We start from the raw sequence: 23,029 nt of genomic DNA on the forward strand, positions 1-23,029 counted from the left end.
ACAGCAGGCGCGTCAGATTTTCGGGTAGCCCCAGTTGTATGATCTTATATTGCAGCCCTGCGTGCCAAACTTTGTCAAACGTCTTGCTGACGTCCCTCAGTACTACATTGCACTGCAGGCGGCCAGCATTGGCGATCTGCTCGTAGGCCTGAGCTATGGCGGTGGATGTGCCTCGGTACTGGCGGAAGCAGAACTGGCGGGGATTATGCACGTCTTCGTCTTCCAGATACATCCGCAATCGCTTGTTGACTATTTTTTCGAAGATTTTGGCAGGTACCTCTAGCAGCGATATTGGTCGAAAGTTTTCGACTTTGTTTGGAGGCTTCACTGCTTTTGGTATGAGGCGAATAACGGCGATTTTGAACATCTTAGGGAAGTATCCAGAGGCGAGGCAGGCGTTGCATATGTGAGCAAGCCTCTCTATCATGTTGTCGGGGAGTTGAGCCAGGATCTTCTTGTTAATGTGACTTTGGCCAGCTGATTTGTTTTTAAACCCTTTTATGACGGCTGACAAATCTGCAGGAACTATGCGCTTCGTCAGGTAGATTCCGTCCACCAGTCTAGTGAAGTCAGTCCGTGGGTGCGGCTGGAGCAGGTGCTGATGGTCCTGCAACTGACCTAAAATGACCTCCTCAAACTCCCTGTCGAAGCCCTCGTTCTCCTGTTCACTAATGGTAAAGATCTTTCGTAAATATCGCCGATGTAGTTGTTCTTGGTTTTCTTCCTCGAATATTTTCACGTTGTTTTGGCCGAGCAGGTAAGGGACCGTGCTAGAGGTGGAACCCGTCAGTCGCTTGAACCCTTTCCAGAATGCAGCAGAATCGCAGTAATTGTTGGCTGCCTCCCACACCAAGGCGGCCCACTTTTGTTCATGTAGACGTTTGCTCTCGTGCTGGATGTCCGTCTGTAGCTCTCGGTACCGGTCTCTCAGCTCTTGCGTCCACCCGCGGATACTAGCTAGCTGTCTCACGTGAGCGTACTGGACACTGAGCTGCCTCAGCTGATGACTAGTGTGAGGGTGGGGAATGGTCCTGTAACTGGTGGTCGGGATGTTGTTGTCCATCTCCGTCTTCACATCCGTATACCATTGCTCGACCGCGTCGTCGATGTCATTGGGGCTGGCTTCTTCCAGGTTTCTCCCCTGCTTGAGACTGAGAGACTCCTTGAAGGAATCCCAGTCTGCCCGTTTGAGGTTTGACCTGGTGTTGGCAGGAATTATAATGGGATTGGATGAGAGCGTCACGACGACTGGCAGGTGATCGCTGGTACTGATGGGTCCGGCGGTAACGTGCCTGTTCAGGACGGCCTTGTTGTTAGAGAGGATTATGTCGGGTGCTGTGGCACTGGCACGTCTGATCAATGTCGGGAAATCTGGCCCGAGGTGTTGCAGTTTTCCCCTTCTGGTGTTGTCATACAGCGCCACACCGACGTTGTTCTCATTACCGTGTCCTAGTATGGCGTGGAGCGCATTTAAGTCCCCTATGATGTACGTTGGTTTTCTGTGGCGTAGCAACTGGTTTAGGTCTTGTTCGGGTAAGTAAGGACGTCTGGGAGGTAGGTACATTGTGCATATGATAACAGGTCCCCTAGCTGTCTCCACCTGCACTCCCAGAACTGAATCCTCGAAGTCTGGCAACACTCTGTGACTCAGCCGTGACCTGATGGCCACAGCGACACCATCGTTCAGCTCACCCGTCATGTTCCTCTGGTATACAGTGTAGCCAAAAATTTTCAGCTTACTTTCGTCCTTTATGCCAGTACTGTTTAACAGAATGATGTCTGGGTCTAATTGATAGTATAAGTTAGACAGTTCGTTACGTCTATTAAGGGACCAGTGTAGGACATTATGTTGGACAATTTTCATCCTGCTAACGACTGCCATTTCGGAGATTGTAGCTTGGGGCGTCGCTTGGAGTGTTTGCTCGGCTTCTGCCATTGCTAGGGGGACGGAACTTCTTAGTAGAACCTTCGGACATCTGCTTGTCAGTCAATGGCGAGCCCTCGAACTTCTCGTCACCCGTGTACAGGAAGGTGTTCAGGTCCTGGGCCTGCGTGTCGTAGTAATCAACTGACGCTGCAGCTCGAGGGTCTTGTTCCTCTGTGGAGTGAGTCGTCATCATCTGGTCGCAACCAATGACGGTTGCAGTCTGATGGTCACTGTCGTCGCTGGGAGTGCATGTAATGGGATCGCGGGCATTTACGGTGTCGTTGGAGCTGTGATCCCAGGGGGACTGGCTGGCCACGTCGGGATTGCGGTTATACTGACTTTTGCCTAAGTCAAGGAGGTCATGGTCTATTTCTGGCGTGGGTTGAGGTCGTCGATAAGTCGTTGAGTGGGTTACTGAATTAAGGATTTCTTTTGAAGGGACTTTGTCGCTTATTTCAAGAGGTGCAAAGTTTTTCCTGGTTAGTGTCTCGTTGAGGTGTTTCGAGAATGAACCTGGAAGAACCATGTTCATGTGATGGGCATGCAGGTAAGACAAGTATATAGTGGTGGCTTTGGACTCGTCCAGCTGTGGAGAGGAGACGCTCCTGATGCTCTCGGCCACTGCGTCCCTCATGGGGCCCAGTGACTCAGTAACTGCCTGTTTTATTGAGTCCTTGATAGTTCTTATCTCTGATTGCAGGACTTCCATGGTCTCGCTGACATTGTTGAGCTTTTGGGAGTCTGCTTGAGTTTCTTTTAGAGCGTCTTTTAGGGTTTGGGTGTAAGCCATTATCGTCGGCTGAGTGGTCCTTTCTATGGTGTTAGATATTTCCCTGGTTTCTTTTTTTTTTGGTTATTTCGGTCAGTTTCTTCTCTGTTTCTTGAAGTACCTGTTTCCTGACCAGTCAGGTGGCAGAGAAGGTCCTGTGGTCACCCTCGCAGACGACACACTTTTTTATGGTGCTACGGCAGTCTTTGTAGAAGTGCTGATCAGATGAACACTCAGAGCATATGACCCCTTGCATGGGACAGTTCTTGGTCATTTGGTCATTGTATTTATAGCACTTCATACATTGTTGGATGGGCGTATACTTTTCATATTCTATTTGGTGTGATGAGATGGAAGTGCCATATGCATAGAGCCCCTTCTCCTTCATTCTTTTTGCATCCGTTGTGTCTGCAAAGCGAACCTTGATTATATTATGGGCATACATAGTATACACCTCCACAACCTTGAGATTATTTTGCTTTTGTATTTCATCTCTTATTTCTTCTGCGTTATTTTCCACTACATCTTTGTCTAACTTCTTACATACAAGGGTGAGCTTGGCGCCATATTCCCGTGGGACAATGACCTCGTAACCGTTAGTTTTCATTTTGTCCATGGCACTAGACTTCAGTAGCTTATCAGCATCTTCATCTGTTTCTGTGAGGATGATGTAACCATCTCTCAGATCCACAAGTCTATTTATTCTCACCCTTAGGTCGCTCAATAGCCTTTTTAGCCCAATGCGAGACCCCTGGGTCGGGGTTCCGGAAATCTTCACTCTCACTTTGGCCATGGTCAGTAACATACATGAATGAATGAATGAAAAGTCTACCTAATCTGTCCACCTCAGCTAAGCCCCATGGATGCCGCTCCTTCTGTCCGCTTGCTGGGCGAATAAAGACGGGTCTAGGGGTAGGGTGAACAGACAATCCCCTGACTGGGGCCTAGCCAAGCCCTAACACCAAACAGTGACAGGTTATGAAGCACTGTCGAATCCCTAACAGAAAATGTTGCCACCCTTACTGTCTCGACTCAGCAGCCCTATGAGGGCCCCCCTCAACGCTCTGCCCGCAGGGTTCGCGTCGTTACCAAACAGCAGGGACTCTAGGCGAAAGGATAGGATAGGGAAGAAGCGCAGTGTACAAGAATAATAATATCCATGTACAACTACATGATAAAGCAGTCAGAACGGACCCAACGTGAAAAACAAGGCAGACAGTTGTAACGGTCAGCGATTTGAACTGAGCAGGGAGCGACGCGAGCACGTACGCTCGCTATGAAGGTTGGGTGTGCTCTGATGGTACTCTCAAGCCAGACGCCGATCACTTGCGTCCTCTGAAGGAATTGCCTCTTCCGAAAGACTTACCTGCTCTACGACGCGTGATAGGACTATTTTCATACTACTCTTAGTGGATCTCACATTTTTCTGACAAGGTTAGACCTTTGGTCAAGGCTCAGACATTCCCTCTCCAAGGGGAAGCAGTCTCCACCTCCGAAAATCTTAAAGAGGAAATAGCAAGTGCGGTAGTCAGCTCGATTGACTAGACGATTCCATTCGTAGTAGAAACTGACGCTTCCGACTCTTCTATCGCTGCCTCCGTGAATCAAGCCGGTAGACCAGTTGCATTCTTCTCGAGAACACTCTCAGACAGTTAGTGCAGACACTCTTCTGTCGAAAAAGAGGCCTACGCTATCGTTGAAGCAATAAGGAAATGGTTAAGCTTCTGGAAGCCAATCCACAGTACGCCCACGTTCGGTTTCCTGGTGGACAACAGTCTACCGTGTCACTCCGAGATCTGGCCCCTGCTGGACAAGCTGTTACAGATACTGCCGATCCCGAACCTGAATCTACCTCGGTGCCCCTTGAACCTACACCCGGCACCCCAACACCCGGCACTCCAGTGACTGAATCTCCTGTCAGGGACGACCCTTCAAGTGATGCTCGTCTGCATGAAGCTGTTTTGACAGATTCACCCTCGCTTCCTCGTCGATCGGGTCGTGTACGTCGGAAGCTTGATTTTTACGGTTGGCCAGATGTCTAATTCAGCAAGCTGGGTAGAATGTAATAAGTTATGCTACACTTGTACACTTGAACCCATGACTTCGATCTTGTTATGTGTGTATGTACACATGCTATGTTTCTTATCAATGTGTTTTGTTTTGTTTCGGGTTATATTATATTCGTAATTTTCATTGTTCCTTTCACTTACTAGAATATTCTTTTGTTCTCTTCCAGATGCCATACTACCTTGGTCAGTTATATGAACAATAAAGCCTAGAAAAATGTCGACTCTAGTCTTCTTTCACCACACACTGTCAAATGCTTTGGAGATGTCGAGAGCCACGATGAAAGTTTCCCCTTATCCCAAAGAGAGGATGACCAAAGATGGGTGCAGTATGAGAGCAGATCACCAGTAGATCTCGCCTTGCGAAAGCCATACTGGTGATCCGACAAAACAGAATGGCGTTCAAAGTAATGGAGGAAATGAGAGTTTAAGAAAGTTTCGAAAATCTTAGAGAGGGATGAAGTTAGGCCAATGGGGCGATAGTTAGAAGGATTGGAATGGTCGCCCTTCTTCGGGATGAGCTGAATCGAGGCATGCTTCCAAGAATAAGGACAAGTTTGGGTTTTCAGACAAAGGCAAAAGAGGCGAGCAAGCACAGGGGCCAGAAATTCAGCACACTCCCTCATAACACTAGAGGTATTCCGTCCGGTCCATGCGCCTTACTCACATCCAACCTGGATAACACACCAACAACACGAGTGGAGATTATAGGAAAGTGCATAGGTTTAGTGGGAGGAGCAGGAGTAGGAGGGATAGAGTTGGAATCGTCTAAGTTGTAGATATAAGAGAATAAGTGCCATAGAGATTGGCTTTATCAGGGAGAGAGTTAGCTATAGAGCAATCAGGTCGGAAGAGAAGGGGAAAAAAGGGAGTGCAGTAGTTATTACAGATAATTTTGGTTAGGGACCAGAAGGATTTACTCGAAGAAGAGTTAGTCAGGACAACGGCCTTTCTTTTTATAAAATTCCGCCTGGCCCTACGAAGAATAGCCTTACTACGATTCCTAGAAGTAATGAAAGAGGAGTGGGTAATAGGAGAAGGAGATAGTCTCATAACTTGATATGCCTTATCTCTCTCCCTGCATGCAAGAGAACAGGAGCGATCAAACCATGATTGCAAAGTGAAAGTTTTGGTAGAAGATTAGATAAATGCACTCATACCACCCTGTATAACCCCAGTAATGCTGACAGCACCTACCGAGGCGTTCCGAGTGGAAAAGCAACACTCATCCCAAGGAAAGTCGGAGAAGATTTCTCGCAAGGATTGCCACTTTGCCCTCCGATAGTGCCACAGTTGGCTTTTAGAGGGGGCGGGGGGTGGTGGAGGTGGTCGAGCCCGATTTGATTTAATAGAAATAAGATTGTGATCAGAAGACCCTAAGGGGGCAGAAATTGAGTATGGATAGTGTGAGGGGTTGGAGTTCAAACAAAGATCAAGAATGTTAGCAAGTTGATCGTGCCAACCAAGAACGCGTGTAGGGTGTTTAATTATTTGTTTCAAAACATTAAGTAAGGAAAACGAGAGTGCCTCAGCTCTACCTGGGTCATGCCTTGCAGAACCAAGCCACTCTCTGTGATGTACATTGAAATCCACTAGGTAGAGGATCTCGGTGTTGGGGTGTGTGGATAGTAATGACTCATGGCAAGAAGTGAGATAGTCAAAGAGTTCAAAATAGTTGGCAGAGTTAGGAGAACAGTATAGGAAACAAAGGAAAATAGTCATAGTTGGGAGAGATATTTTGAGCCATTGTTAATTTCCAGCATTTTAAAGTAGTCAAAATCCATTTTCCAGTATTTGAAAGATTTTACTGATCATTTTCCCAAATTTTAGAAAACCTTGTGTATATTTCCCAGTATTTAAATGTAGTTATCTATTTTGCAGCCTTTCAAAGTAGAATGTATCCATTCTTTCAGCATTTTAAAGAACTTATTGCTTATTTCTAAGCTATGTAAAGAATACAATACGGTACTTATTTCCCAGCTTCTTAAAGTCTTGGGCCTTTATCTCCCGTCCAGGATTACGGGTTAATCCCTCATCTTCTAAAGTGGTCAATTAATACGCTTCACTAATAAAAGACTGTAATTGTAGATCTACGAGCTTTTAAACTAAATATTATGATACCTTCAATTAACTTCTACTTCTGTCATACTCATCTTCGTATTTCTTCTTCTATCTATTGTTATTGTTGTAACCAGTTGTCTTAATTTACTTCCCTCTCCTCATCTTTCTGTAGCATTTTTCTCTTCCGTAACTTTTTTCCTCTTTATCGTCATTTTATTAATTCTTCAAGGACAATGGTTGAATTCCTTCAAGAATACAAATTAGATTATCGTCCTTAAAGCATCGTCCTCATAGGGTTAAACACCCAGGTGTTATAGACGTCTTAGCGATAGACTTAACTCACGCCTGAAGAGTAGGAGAGAGAGAGAGAGAGAGAGAGAGAGAGATAGAGAGAGAGAGAGAGAGACTTCTGACACTCCGGACGGAATTTACCCAACAAATCCTCCACTGAGTCCATATTTAAATTTGACTGATATCTTTCACATTAATGAGCAGATTTACCTAATATTAGTGGCAGATTTGCCTCACTAACAATAGCAGATTTAGCTACCACAATTAGGGTTGCCATATCTGAACATTCAAAAAAGAGGACGCTCCCGAAGACATCCCCCCCCACCCCCGCCCGGCACACACAGGCTAATATACAACATACATGGTATAGAAATCTTAAAAAAAAAAAATTACCTTTGCTTAAGGCTGAACATCTTTAATCCCTTAGCTGCAGTCTTCTTCCCCCACTGTGTGTGTGACTTGATGTGCCCATGCATACTTTTCTGTAGATCAGATCTTTTTCAGTTTTGGCTGATTGCTCTTTAGAAAGGTATAGAAGTCACTGCAAGATGTTTCTCGGAAGTTGTACTGTACAGTCAGAGTGCCTTTCATTGTTTCAACACTCAATTTGTTCCTTTCCTTTGTCCATTGACTTTTCATCAGTGAAAAAACTCTTTCTACATTTGCATTGTGAGATGATATAGCAAAGAAGAATAGTGCAATTCTTAGCAATTCTGAGTGGCATTCAATGTTCTTTGATTTTTCAAAGTATCTGGTCACTTTTTATGTGTTGGCAGATTACTAAATTCTTCATCACTCTTGTAACTTTCCACAGGTTACTAACTTGGTCAAAGCACATCATCAACTTCTACCCCTTATCAATCAAATATTTGACAGCTAAGTTGACAACACCGTACAGGCGTACAAGTGACTTATCAGCTGACGAAAACTCAACGAGATCTCTACGGTTTCTACCTTCCCTCTCTCTCTCGTCATTACAGTTTCATGTTTTTTCCGTGGAGAAAATGATGGAAGCTGAAATTCCGGACTTTTGAAGAATTTTAAAAATTCCTTCCGGATGAAGATTTCGAGACCTAAATGGAGGACATGTCCGGGAAAATACGGACGTATGGCAACCCTAACCTCAATAGCAATGACAGATTTACTTCATCACCTCATCAGCAGCAGATTTACCTTATATATACTATATTCTCATTTGCCTTTCCACAAGGCACTCAAATACACACCTCTTTCATACTCTATAAAATAAGCTGCATGATGATGAAATAAACTTTATAAAACAAGAAACAGAAAACAAATAACAAGACGCCACACAGTGGAAGCAAGTGTTTCCACAGCTGTTGACTCTTACCCAGGTGTGAAGCACTCAGGAATTGGGCGAGATGTTTCCCGGGAGTCAGAGTTGCCAGTGTTTACTTGCAAGTCCATCTGTTGCCTTATAGAGCTCCGCATAAGAAGTAAACAAAATTTGGATTTCAATTGTTCGTTTAAATATTTTTCTTGATTCATTGGAGACATGAGAACGTGTCAATTTTCTTTTTTGTGTGTGTTTGTTCATATCGAGACTAAAGATAAGAATAAGAATATTTAAGTGTTAAGGTCTGGGAATTCTTTACCAGTGTTTCGTCTTTTAGATTTTATTTTCCCTGTGTGTGTGTGTGTGTTGTGTGTAAATCCCCATAACTAGTATATTGTAACGATAGTGGCCGTCTGGGTGTCTGAAATTGTCCATCACTCACCATCTCTCCCAGTCTACCTGCACAAAGAAACTATCCTTCAGTTTGAATCTTTTTTTGGTAATTGTATTAGTAGTAGGATTAAAAGTAGGAGAATTAGTAGTACTAGTAGAAATTGCAATGATAGTAATCGTAATAAAAGTAATAATAATAATAATAATAATAATAATAATAATAATAATAATAATAATAATAATAATAATAATAATAATAATAATAATAATAATAATAATAATAATAATAATAATAATAATAATAATAATAATAATAATAATAATAATAATAATAATAATAATAATAATAATAATAATAATATTGACACATTACTTGCAATTTGTTCATATATCTCAGAAAATTTACTCCAAAGTAGAATATTACACACCACACATAATAATCATCAAACTGAACATACAAAAGAATTGACTCTCTTTATGATCGTGACTTCCGAAAGCTGCAGAGACATCCATTACATCCCTTACCCTTATTAACTTGCACTACCCTTCCTTACCACGCCCATTTCACGGTTCAAATAACGAGAAAAGAAACATTCTCTCAACTTTCTCCACTCCTTCATTTCTTAACGAGAAAGAAAATAATATTTTTTCAGGGAGGTCCGTAATCTATATCATATTTTACAATCTCTGGGGGACGGGGACTTAATGATAGGTGTGTCGTGTTTGTGTATCATCGAGCTCCAAGAATCGTGAAGTTCCCCCCTTCCATGAGTGACGTTTAATTTGCAATGTCTTACAGAGTTTTCTTCCCCGGCAGGATACCTCGCTCACCCAATTTCTGAATCGACTTCACAATTTTTTTCTTTTGGTAGCGTCTCCCAGAGTTGATTGATGTCATGGAGATAGAAATGCAGAGTAGTGAATTTTTTTGCTCTCTCTCTCTCTCTCTCTCTCTCTCTCTCTCTCTCTCTCTCTCTCTCTCTCTTTTTCTCTCTCTCTCTCTCTCTCTTTCTCTCTCTCTCTCTCTCTTTTTTTTTCTCTCTCTCTCTCTCTCTCTCTCTCTCTCTTTGCCTGTTGATCTAACTACCCATCTCGTCCTATTTGTCAATTTCTTCGTCTTTCATACCGTCTTCGTTTTGCTCTCATTGAAGTTCTCCTTTTCGATCTTTTTATTTCACTCATTCTCATTATCCCTCTCTCTCTCTCAGTGAATAGAGAGTAACTGAAAAGAAACTATGAACAATATGGCACAAGAAAGAAGGCACAGCTGCTGAGAGTATAGAAGAAGCACAATTGATGATGAAAGAGGTGAAACATAGGTGAGGAGAAAAGATGGAAGATGTGAAACACAGGCGATGAAGAAAGAGGCGAAGCAAAGGCGATAATGCCAGAGGTGAAGCGCAGGTTATTAAGGAGAGGTAAAGCAAATGTGATAATGAAAGAGGTAAAGAACAGGCGATGAAGGACAGGTAAAAGCACTGGTGGTGATGAGAGAGGTGAATCACAGGCGATGAAAGATACGTAAAGCGCAGTGATGATGAAATAAGTGAAGTACAGATAATGAAGGAAATGTAAATTGCAGGTGGTGATGAAAGAGGTAAAGCACAGATAGTGATGAAAGAGGTGAAGCCAAGTTGATGAGAAATAATGGAAGATGTGAAGCACAGGTGATAATAAAAGGGGTAAAGCAGCGGCGTTGAGGAAAGAGTTGAAGCACGGGTGTTGAAGAAAGAAATAGAGGAGAGTGTTACGACCGTGTCGTATTTTTCTATTTTTTTATATATAACATGCTTCCATGTTCCATATTATTCCTGTAATGATATGTTGTGTTTACTATTATATAATCTAGTCACCTTAACCCTGTGCTGTTAAGGTTTTAACTGTTATTATTTGTTCAAACCCATTTTGTATTGTAACCAGCATTCTTTGTTCTCTAACGACCATCTGCATCGTTAAACGACCCACCGGCGGGTCGAGTGGCGGGAACCGACCTTATAGGACCCACCAACTGAAGGAGTTAGTTCAGTCCTCTTGTTATACAGTCCACATCCTTTGAGTGACACTCGTCTCCTGTTATTTATACTTAATTTTTTTGTGTTGTTCCTGTCGCCACCAATGTGGTATATCTATGCCAGTCTCTATTTATGTTCATCAGTATTTGCTTAGATACATTTAAGTAATTCAGTGTTGTTTCACGTTAGTTAATTTCAATGTTAGTTTTTATATGTTTATGCAGTGTTAACGTAATCCAATGCTTTATTTTTATTCTTTTGATGTTTCGATGTTTAGTATCATTTGTGTCTTAAAAGTTTCGATGGTGAATCAATTTGTTGTGACAGCCTACGAGGCTCTTTATTGTGTTAATATTTAATTAATTAAATTCTTAAAGGTTTACTTTATCTATTTTTATTCACTTTTAATTTACTTCACTTTTTTTGTTTGGGTACGCCTAGAACCTGGATATCTAAGTAAATTAAGAGACGGCTTAACAGTTTTGGCGACCTTGCTAGGATTCACTAACGACTTTTTGACACTTGTGATTTTTTTTTTCAGCATGCTGATGGATTTGTTTTGAGGCATGGTAGGACTAACAATGGTAATTTTGTGCGTAATTTTGTGCATGACAGGAGGAGATGGACTCGTTCGCCACCTAATGGGGCGTCCTAATTTTCTAATTTACTTGTAGTTTCTGTGGAAAGCCGGGTCATAAGGCGGATTTTTGTTGGACAAGGCCGCAGCCAAATAAGGTGAAGCACGAAAGGTTGCAGTTTCGGTTCTCGCCTCACGAGACTTTGATCTTTTCCAGGAGAGTTTTGCGAAGGACCCAGACGTTGGTACCTTTCGTCCCTTTTTGTCACAAGGCACGGTAGAAGTTGATGGTGTCGAAACGCCAGTCAATATTTTGAGAGACTCGGGTTGTCACCAAACTCTCATCAAAGAGGGTGTTGTTTCGGCGAGGAAGACTGACAAAGCGTCGTTTTGGGCGCCCTTTTGGGGTAAAGGTGCAGCTCCTTTGGATTTCAGGTATAGCTAAACGTAGCCGGTGAGCACGAGCTGCCTGTGTTAGTACGTGTCAAGTCTCCTTGTTGCTAGAGTGGACCTCATACTCGGTAACGATTTGCTGCAACAGCTTGAAGATGATATGCCCAGTGTTTTCCCTTTGTGTGCTGTGACTCGTTTTATGTTAATGACTAATGATCAAAAGTGACTCCTGATGTAGATGATTCACTGTCCTTAGAAGGACTTTTTGCTAACCCAATTGCTTCAAAGACATTTCTTCCGCAGTTAATGCTGTGACCGGGAGAGTTGCTTTAATAGCTGCGCAAGAGCAAGATGTTTCATTACGGCTCTTGTTTGACCTGGTGTCCGATCCTGCCAATGTTTCAGGCCCTACCACGAGATATTTTCAGTCAAGACGGTGTTTTGTGCCGCCCCTGACTCCCACCGACTATGTCCGAGGAAGACGCGGATTGGGCGTCTATCACTCAAATAGTTCTCCCACACACTTACAGACAACATGTTCTTTCTCTGGCCCATGACGGTCGCTTTTCTGGACATCAAGGTGTCCGAAAGACGTTCAACAGGCTGGCCAGAAAGTTCTATTGGCCAGGTATGAGGAGAGATGTCACTAAATATTGTAAGTACTGTCATTTTTGTCAAAAGGTAGGCAAAGCCAATCGGGCTATTCCACCTTTTCCACTTGTAAGAGTACCTCACGTACCTGAGCCCTTTACAACAGTACAGTGTGATATTGTAGGCCTGCTTAAAACTTCTAGTGGGTTTGAATATTTATTTAGTCATTGAAACCTCCACTAGGTACATGCATGCTGTAGCAGTGCTGTACCTCTTAGGAAAGTTACTGCTAAGGCCCTTGTTAAATGTTTGTTTGACCTGTTTTAGTCACTTTGGGTGGCCGTACCGTGGTGAAACGGACGGTGCTTCATAATTTGTAGGAAAAGTTTTCAAGGAAGCCCTAACAGTTGGGACTAGTTCATTGTTAGGTAGTAGTGAAGAGAGCATTAATGTATTAAGTTTAGTAGATGTTAGAGAGAAGCTTCTAAGATGTTGGAGCCTTGCTGCAGACCACTTAAGCAGTCGCAGACCAAGACATGGTACGACAAGCGTGCGAGACACAGTTCCAGATAGATCAAGTTCTCATTCTCTTGCCGAGAGATGGACAGCCGCTCCATGCGAAGTTCAGTGGGCCATATAGAGTGGTGAAGAAGGTAAGCCCCACGAATTATATTATCTCTACCCCTGACAGGCGCCGACTACAGTGCTTATGTCACGTCGACACCATCAACCTGTACCACACATGCCCAGCACCCCCATTTGTTGCTGATGATCCAGTTCCCGTGTTTGCCGTTGACACTTTCTTGGTAGACGGTGAGAAAGAAGAGGAAAGAGAAGGGGCAAGTCCACTCGCCCTGTCATCAGTCAGGATTTGGCAGTCCAACTCCGTGGAATTGCAGGGGAAGCTACAGCGTCTACCGGGACACCAGAGGGTTGACGTGCTGGCCGCCATCCAACAACATCCTTGTTGTTGTTGTTGTTAAGATTGTCGGACCGTAGTCCGACACGGGCCTTTGCCTGTAGGCGGCCCGTTTGGTGGTTCCGGCTGGAGCTCCTGGAGCAGCAGACCGGATTAGGATTGGAGGTGGTCCCACCTGCAGATTGGAAGGATACTGCAGGTTGCAAGTATGAGCGGACCCCCGATTAGTGGACGCTTACCACCAACCCCCACTCTTGGACGTGGTCAGTTTAGGAGTGGCGCGCTCCCCCAACTGGGGTCCGCACTTAATGGGAGAGGATACTTTCTAAGCTATCTGGGTGGTGGGTATCGTGTGATGACCCGGAGTAGGTGGTGAATGTGGTCTGTGTGGGCCTTTCGGGTTAGAGTGGCCGCTGGTGTTGTGTGTGCTTCTTGGGAGATTTGAGTTCTGTTTCGGAGGCTGTGTGTGACTTTGCAGTCGAGGAGATAGTGTTCAAGTGGGTTGGCTGCTGGCTCCTGACAGTAGGCGCATTCCATGACGTCATTTCCGATCATCTGCCAGGAGCACTTGTTCCCTAGTCGTAGTCGATGAAGGCTGACTTGGGTTTGTCTTGGTGTTTTCTTGTCACCGAAAGGTGGTTCCCCTTTTGTAGCCGCCAGGTACCATTTGGCTGATTGGGAACCAGCGTTGAATGCGTGAAGGAAGCTCTTTTTGATGTGGAGCTTGCTAGTCTTTCTAAGGTGATTCTTGATCTGTTGCACGCTTGCTGGAACTTGGATGTGTACGTTACTAGAACGTGTAGCTGCCTTGGCTGCTTCGTCTGCCACGTCGTTTCCTCCGATCCCTACATGACTGGGAATCCAGTGTAAGACGACTGGGCGGTTTTGGCTTTGGAATTCCTGTAGCTGTTCGAGGATCGAGGTTATGATGTGGACGTTGTCTCTTGGTTGACTGTGTTGCAGCGCCTGCATGGCCGATTTCGAGTCCGTGTGAATTATGATGGACTTGTGTTATGTTGCAGCGTGTTGTAGGGCCTTTGAGATTGCTACCAGCTCTGTTTGTAGGGTGGAGCAGTCATTGGAAAGTCTCCATCGGAGGGTCTGACCTTTGGTGTAGAAGGCCGCTCCGGATCTATGATGTTTTGGATCCACCGAGCCGTATGTGAAGTATGATGCTGCATCAGCCGGTGTCTCGGTGGCTACGGCTTCCAGAGTTATATTTTTGAGGTCCTCCTTCTGGAGGTTGGCTTTACTATCGCCTAGGTCGGTAATTTTGAATGTGGCTGGTGGAGGGCTCCATGGTGGAGGAACAACGTAACCATTGTCTCGTGTGTCTTGGTTGTTCTTGACGAGTGTTTCTGCTTGCAGGTTTCGGATGACCTCGCTTGCCTCGTGCGACCAGGTGGCCCCTCACACTCTGTGGTCGAGGTGGAGGGAGGCACTGATTCGAATTTTGGCAACTGTGGGCTTATCTGATCTACATATTTTGGCGAGGAGACCGGCTGTCACCTGCTTGACTCGTACTGCCAGGGGTGGTAGTTCGGTTTCCATTTGCAAATTGCAAATTCTGGTCCACATGGGTGCTCCGAGCATGGTCCTGAGAGCATTATTTTGGATGACTTCTAGCTTGGCTATTTGGTCTTCTCTCAGTCCAATGAGTGCTGGAGCACTGTAATCTACCAGCGATCTGATGGCGGCCGTGTAGTAGGCTTTGAGCACATGAAGGTTTGCTCCTGCGGTTGTGCTGGTGAGCGACCTCATTATATTGTCTGTTCTTCGTCCTGTGCCTGAGATACTCGAGTTGCGGCTTGAAGGTGAGTTTCTGATCAAACCAGATTCCAAGACACTGGTGGGTGTTGGTCCAGACTACCGGCGTGTTTTGTATGGAGAGCATCTTCTCTGGTGTGTCTGTGCAGATGGCCATCGCTTTCGACTTGGCTGGATTTATCTTGAGTCCAAGTCTGTTGCACTCCTTTCTATAAGTTGGAGTGCGTGTTGCGTGTTGGCTAGTCTGTTTGATCCTCTTACTATAAGCTGTAAGTCGTCTGCATAGCATAGGAGCTTGGCTGTTTGTCTGAAAGGAAGTTTGACTAGATTTTCCATCAGGACATTGAACAGCATTGGACTGAGGTTGCCTCCTTGTGGGGTTCCGTTTTCATGGACCCTGTAGCTTGAGGTTGCTCCCTGAAAGCGTACTCTTGTGAGGTAGTTCTGGATCCACCCCAGCAACCTTCCTTTGACGCCTTTTTCAGCGAGCGTCGTTGTAATGGCCAGTGGATTTGCTAGTTCGAAGGCCTTCTCCAGGTCGAGGAAGACCATCAGAGCTGGTTTGTAGTTCACTGTGCTGAGTATCTCGGCGATGTTGTTGCCGGTGTTCTCGGTGTAAGCAAAGATGTGAGGGTGTGGGCTACCTACTTTCCACTCGAGTCTATTGAGAGCCATTCTTTCTCCCGTCTTCGCTATGCAGTTGAGAAGGGAGATGGGCCTCGGTTTGTCTGGTTCTCTGGGCTTCGGAATGGGCTGTATATCTGCCTTCTTCCATTCCGGTGGGAGTCTTTGTGCTGTCCACGAAGCATTGATGGCTTGTAGCAGAGCCTCGTGTCCGGCTGTACCGGCATGGGAAAGCATGGAGTAGGTTATCCTGTCGGCCCCTGGTGCTGTGTCCTTGCTTCGTTTTATCGACTTCTGGAGTTCTTGCTGGTTGAAAGGTCTGTCGGTGTCATCTTCACTGTTGCAGGCCTCTTCGATCATCTGGAGTTTGACCTGTCGCAGACGCCGTTGTGTCTCCTCCGCCTGTCTCGGGAGGTTTTTCGTTTTTCGGTCAGAGAACAGTTTTGCAAGTCTCTCGGCTTCCTCTTCTGGGTTGGGATGGGTTGGTAGTGGTGGTGGTGTTGCCTTCCCAGATGCCCTTCGGATCTGGGCCCACATCTTGCCAAGGGAGGTGTGCTCGTTCAGTTCGGAGCACCACTTGAGCCAGCTTACGTTTTTTATTTCTTCCTTCTTTTCCCTGGTATCCTTAACTATGACTTGCAGGAGATGTCTGTTGGTTTCCGTGGGATGTCTCCTGTAGTTTCTTCGGGCCATGTTCACTCTGTGGTTGAGTTCTTTCACCCTGGGACAGTAGTACCAGTAATCATTGTACTGTCTTGATGTGGGTTTTGTTTTTGGGATAGCCTCTTCTGCCGCTTGGTGAAACGCCTCGACCAATTGTTGGTGGAGGATTGTCTCGTCGACGGGTGATGCGCCGGCCGGCTGTGATTTTTCGCGCTACTTAGCCAGGTGTTTCTTAAAGAGTCCCCAGTCTGCCTTTTGGGTATTGTATCTCCATCTTGGGGGGGGGGTGGAGTGCGGAGTTTGTTCACCTTCAGCGTTTTTAGGGTGGCGAAGTGGTCGCTGGTCAGCGTGGGGTGTAGCTGGCAGGAGGCCGAAGGCTGTAGTGCACTGGAGACGAAGGTTAGATCTAGCCTTCCTCCCCTAGTTTGGGTGGGCTCTCCGGTGTTCAGGAGGCAGATCTCGGGTGTATCTTGAAAGGTGGTGTATAGGTGTAGGCCGTCTTCATTTGTGGATGCCCTGAGCATTCCATGTTAGGATGTTCACGGTGCTGATGTTTTCCACCACTGTTTCATCGGGGACTTCTGGTGGTCCTCGATGGAAGTGTTCAAGCCCGATTCCAACTGGATCAGGTCCATGTCTTCTTGTTCTGTGGTTTTTGCCTTCTGGGCCGTGGTTCGGTTCAGGAGAGTTGAAGCGTCCAATTTCTTTCTGGGAGCTGTCGGTATCTTGGGTTCTCTGGTGGCCTTCTTCGGTGTAGAGTGTACCTCGGCTGTCACTCGTGTGAGGACCGGCGTGGCTTCCTCCACTGAGGTGGCTGGAACTGTGGCGACTTGCCCGAGGACGCTCCCCATGAGTATTTAGAGCTGTGTGGGTTGGATCTTGTGGCCCAGTAGTCCAGCTAGGCCCTCCGCGAAGGTTGTCAGTACCTTGGCTAGGTCTGATACGTGTATCATTCCTTCTGGTGCCTTGGTGTGTGCCTCTTCTGTCTTTTTCGTGGTTGTCGTTGTCTGCTGCTTGGGTGGCTGAGGTGTGGCCGTAGTGAGGCCAGGAAACTGGGCTGCACTTTGGGTGTTGACCGGCTGAGGAGGTTGGCTTTGTTGTCTTGGCCTTTGGGTTCCCCACACGAAGGTACTTGGTGGGGCTGGTGTGCAGGCGGTGGGGGCCGGTCTTGCAGCTGGCCGCTTTGCCTGGACCCTCTTTGTCCTCTCGGAGCATCCAGGGTTCCAGGCGTGGTGTTTGCCCCCGCAGTTGGCACACTTGGGGGCAATTTTTTCTCCATTTTTCAGCTTGGTGAGGCAGGAGTGTGTGCCGTGCTTCTGTGCGCAGATTTCCTTGTACGTGCACCTTGTCTGATGGTGCCCGTATTTCTGGCATCTGAAGCACCGCAGGGGCTCTGGGACGAAGGGCCTCACTTCGTAGATCCCCAGGTTTTGAGGTCTATGGTGCTGGGGGGTGAAACGTAGTGCTTTATGAGCACTTGTTTTGTGGTGGCCATCTTGTCGGACAGGGGAGAGCATCTCTCGGCTTTTAAGATCTTCGGGTGGTTCTCCAGGGGTTCGAGGGGTAGTTCCTTTGGGTACCGGAGGACTACCGACTTCATCAGTTTCTGGGCGGGGTCTAGCTTGGTTGATGCAACGGTGGTAGTGTTTTGCAGGTAAGTGTCGAGGGTGGTGGTGGAGTCCTTGTCTTTGGGGTGAATAATCATCTCCCCCTTTAGGTTGGGCCGCACTGAGAACTTGGCCAGAGGACTTTGCTTTTCTATCTCTGTGATGGCGGCATATGTCGTTTTTGTGTCCGTTTTCGTGATCCGGAATTTTGGCAGTGTCGTTGGAGGTGAGCTGGTGGTGGTGATGGGTGTCTTTTGGGCTGCTTGACGACATTCGTTTCCCGAAAAAGCACGTCGGCGTTTTTTATTTTCTACCTTCGTCCAGTTGTCGTCCTCAGTGGCGGTAGTAGTGGTGGTGGAGTTGTTGGAGGTGGTGGCAGTGTTCCTGCTTTTCAGGGCTTCATTGAAGGCGCGTAACTGGTCCGCTTTCTCTGTGCGGAGCCTGTCGTAGTTCGGGTCGTCAGGTTGGCGGTTCAGGAGGGGGTCGCGGTTAGGAGGGCGTACGCGCTCCATAACCGTTTTTTTTTTTTAATCCTACCTATTCCGGTTGAGTAAGTAGCAGAGGAATTTCAGCACTCCCCACTGGCTGGTGGTCGTAGAGTGGTTCCTGAGCTTCTCTCCCGGAGCCCCGTTGGGGAAGCCTACTTCCTAGTGTATGTGACTGCTCACTTATAGACGTGAGCTAAGTGTGCCTATTGGGGAAGGATAAGGATTGCTACCCTCTTTCCAGGTGGAACCGCACGATCACGGTTTTCCTGGAAAGACTCGGCTGGGATGGGTTTTGCTCCAACCCCCTTTCGTGTTCACAATCTCCTGGGAGGGAGGTGAACAGTTACAGGGGGGACCGCAGGACGAATACATTTTTTGAGGGTGCAGGTCCCTAGGCCAGAGTGAAAAAAGGAAAAATAGCAGTAGAAGGAAAAGAGCTCAAACCACGTCGGGAATATCGCGCTATAGCTGCTCTCCAGCTGGAGTGTGGGTCACTCACACCACCAGTGGGGAGGGCAAGCTAATGCTAGATAAACCGAAAACGCTCGTGAGTTGTTGTCGACGATGCCAGCCTATCAAGCAGGCTCCCTACCAGCGAGTGGTGCTCACCAGTCACTCTGGTACCAAAGAAGGACGGCACTCTTCGATTCTGCATCGACTTCCGCACGGTCAACGCCGTCACCAGCAAGGACAGCATTCCCTCTACCAAAAGTCGACGACTGCATCGAAGCAATCGGGAACGCCAAGTTCCTCTCTAAGATTGAGTGCCTTCGAGGGTTTTTGCAAGTACCAGTGACCCATCCTGTTAAAGACATTTCCAGTTTTGTGACATTAGGTAAAACCTATAAATTTAATATTATGCCTTTCGGGCTTTGCAATGCCCCTGCTTTCTTTTAAAGGCTGATGTCACAAGTCACGGCCAATTGGCTTGGTTGTGTAGTATATTCAGATGATGTTGTATTTTTTGACACTTGGTCAGACCATTTGTCAGCTAGACTCTCTCTTCACTGAGTTAGAAAATGTAGGACTTGTTATAAACTTTGCCAAGTCAGAATTTGTTTGTGCTCAACTTTTGTATCTGATACATGTAATTGGGTTGGAAACTTGCTCCTCCCACAGCAAGGTGTGACACTATTTCTCGGATGCCTGTTCCATGTAACAAACGACAAGTCCGCAGATTTTTGGGTTGTGTGGGTTATTACCGGATTCTTTTCAAAACTTGAAAAATGTATTATGCTCATATCCTATTTTGAGAGCCCCTAATTTTTCTAAGCCTTTCAAGCTAGCCTGTGATGCTAGTGATCTGTTATCTAGACCCACAGAATGAACACTTGTCATATCAAAATTTGTACAAGCAAAATTTTATTTTATGGGGGGAAGTGTTACGACCGTGTCGTATTTTTCTATTTTTTTATATACAACATGCTTCCATGTTCCATATTATTCCTGGAATGATATGTTGTATTTACTATTGTATAATCTAGTCACCTGAACCCTGTGCTGTTAGGATTTTAACTGTTATTATTTGTTCAAACCCATTTTGTATTGTAACCAGCATTCTTTGTTCTCTAACGACCATCTGCATCGTTAAACGACCCACCGGCGGGTCGCGTGGCGGGAACCGACCTTATATATAGGACCCACCAACTGACTGAGTTAGTTCAGTCCTCTTGTCATACAGTCCACATCCTTTGAGTGACACTCGTCGCCTGTTACTTATACTTAATTTCTTTGTGTTGTTCCTGTCGCCACCAATGTGGTATATCTATGCGAGTACCGATTTATGTCCATCAGTATTTGCTGAGATACATTTAAGTAATTCAGTGTTGTTTCACGTTAGTTAATTTCAGTGTTAGTTTTTATATGTTTATGCAGTGTTAACTTAATCCAATGCTTTATTTTTATTCTTTTGATGTTTCGATGTTTAGTATCATTAATGTCTTAAAAGTTTCGATGGTGAATCAATTTGTTGTGACAGCCTACGAGGCTCTTTATTGTGTTAATATTTAATTAATTAAATTCTTAAAGGTTTACTTTATCTATTTTTATTCCCTTTTAATTTACTTCACATTTTTGTTTGGTCACGCCTAGAACCTGGATATTTAAGTAAATTAAGAGACGGCGTAACAAGAGGTAATAATGAAAGAACAAAACACAGGTGATGATGAAAAAAGTAAAGCACAGGTAATGACGAAAGAGGTGAAACACAAGTGATGATGCAAAAGGTGAAGCACAAGTAATGAGAAAAGATGGAAGCTGCAAATTTCAGGTGATGATGAAAGAGGTGAAGCAAAGGTTTTGAATGAGAGGGGAAGCACTATTGATGATAGAAGAATTGAAAAATACGTAACGAAGGAAATGTAAAGCATAGATACTGATGAAAGCGGTGAAGCCCTGGTGATGGGAAATGATAGCAGATGTAAAGCACAGGTGATGATAAAGAGGTGAAGCACTGGTGTTGAAAAAAAGATGAAATATGTAAAGCACAGGTAAAGATGAAACAAGTAAAGCACAGTCGATGATGAAAAAAGTAAAGCACAGGTGATAATTAAAGAGATGAAGCACAGGTAATGACGAAAGAGGTGAAGCACTAGTAATGAGAAAATATGGAGAAAACGAAACACATGTGATGGTGAAAGAGGGGAATCAAATGCGATGATGCAAGTGGTGAAGCAAAGGCTATGAAGGACAAGTGAAGTATAGGTAATGATGAAAGAATTGAAGCACATGTGATGAAGGAAATGTAAAGCTCAGGTGATGCTGAAAGAGGAAATGCACAGGTTGATGATGAAAGAGGTGAAGCAGAGGTGATGAGAAAAGATGGAAGATATGAAGAAAGGGTGATGATAAAAGAGGTAATGCACAGGTGATGATGAAATAGGTGAAGCAGAGATGATGAGAAAAATGAAAGATATGAAGCACAGGAGTTGATGGAAGCGGTAAAGCATAGGTGATGATGTGAAAAGTGTACCAAAGAGTTGATGCAGGAGGAGAAGCACAGGTAATGATGTGAGAAGTGAAGCAAAGAGTTGATGCAGGAGGAGAAGCACAGGTGATGAAGGAGATGTGAAGCACAGGTGATTATGAAATAGGTAAAGCATAGGTGATGAAGGATATGTAAATCACAGTTGATGAAGAGAGAGGTGAAGCACAGGTCATAAAGAATACTGTTGTGGCACCGAATTTATATTGGATTTAGAGGCAAATTACCTACCTAGGTAGGGATATATTTTATGTTACTTTGTTCCTTTATGCAATTGTTGTTTGTTATATATATATATATATATATATATATATATATATATATATATATATATATATATATATATATATATATATATATATATATATATATATTAATTTACAATATGTATGTATTAAGTACACCAGCCTATATTGTATATTAGTTTGGGAAAATAGTTTGATAATTGGCGACATGGTATCAGCACTGTGTGGGGAAGACGTAGTCCAGAGGAAACTGTTAAGACCCGATGGGTAAGCCACCTCTGCAGTGGTCGGTTTCCTCGGCATACTTCCCAAAGAGGTATACTGGGAAAGGACACCGTTCCAGTCAAACCATACATACCTAAACCAAGGAGATGGATGGAAAGCATACTGGGGCTCAAGGCACAGGCAGACATGGAGGATAGAAAAGTCACGACAGATAGTCGTGGTGGGAAAGGTTGGAAAAGAAGTTTAATGAAATAAACAGGGGGACGATACCCCTTGTTTTATATATTACAGAGTTTGTTGGCTAACTAAGCTAACCTAGAATTTAGGATGTTGCACAATCGTTACTTTGGTTGACAATGACTAATTTGATTTTATAATTTCATGTTTATTAAAATCTTATTACTGTATTACGTTATGGACTCACTAGATTCTGACTGGATAAATGTGAACTTATATCATATAAGTTTTAATCTAAGGTGGATCGTTGTGGTGGACATAGATGAGTCGCGGGTTGGGTTGTAGTGCGGGGAGACTCCGTGGCCAACAGGCGTGGGGTCGCCCTCTGTTGATGTCTTCCCTGCGCCGGTGGTCTGGACTGTGAGGGTCGTCCAGGAGCTTGTCCCAAATCATCTTCTCTTGGCGATGGAACCTGACGTTGAGGGCCTCTGTTTTATTTCTCAGGTGGATGGTTTCTACTGTTTCCTGGTAGGGTGGCGCTTAGTCACTGGCTGACCTCATACACTTGTTTTGGAAGCTCTGTAGTTGTTGTAGTCTGGTTTTCCCAAGCGTGACGAGTGGTATGTGTGAGTACTCCAACACAGGCCTCACCAGCGTTCTGTACAAGTGGACTTGTATCTTCTCAGGGATCAGTTTAAAACCTTTTAATTTGGCGGCGGTGACTTTGGCTTTCTTTAGTCTGTTCTTCACGTGGGTAATGAAGCCCGTCCGAGAGATGATGAGGCCGAGCAACCTGCCTTGTTTAGAGCACTCAATCTCTTCGTCGATCATCAATGGCGCCGGCTTGAAATTGGCTATGGGTATGAACTCGAATTTCGTTTTGTTTGTTTTTATTTTCTATTTGTTTTCATACTCTAAGATATCCTCTATTGCCAGAGCAGTGAGTTGCGCCAT

This window comes from Homarus americanus, unplaced genomic scaffold (genome assembly GCF_018991925.1).
Source record: "Homarus americanus isolate GMGI-L3 unplaced genomic scaffold, GMGI_Hamer_2.0 scaffold57980, whole genome shotgun sequence".
NCBI lineage: Eukaryota > Metazoa > Arthropoda > Malacostraca > Decapoda > Nephropidae > Homarus > Homarus americanus.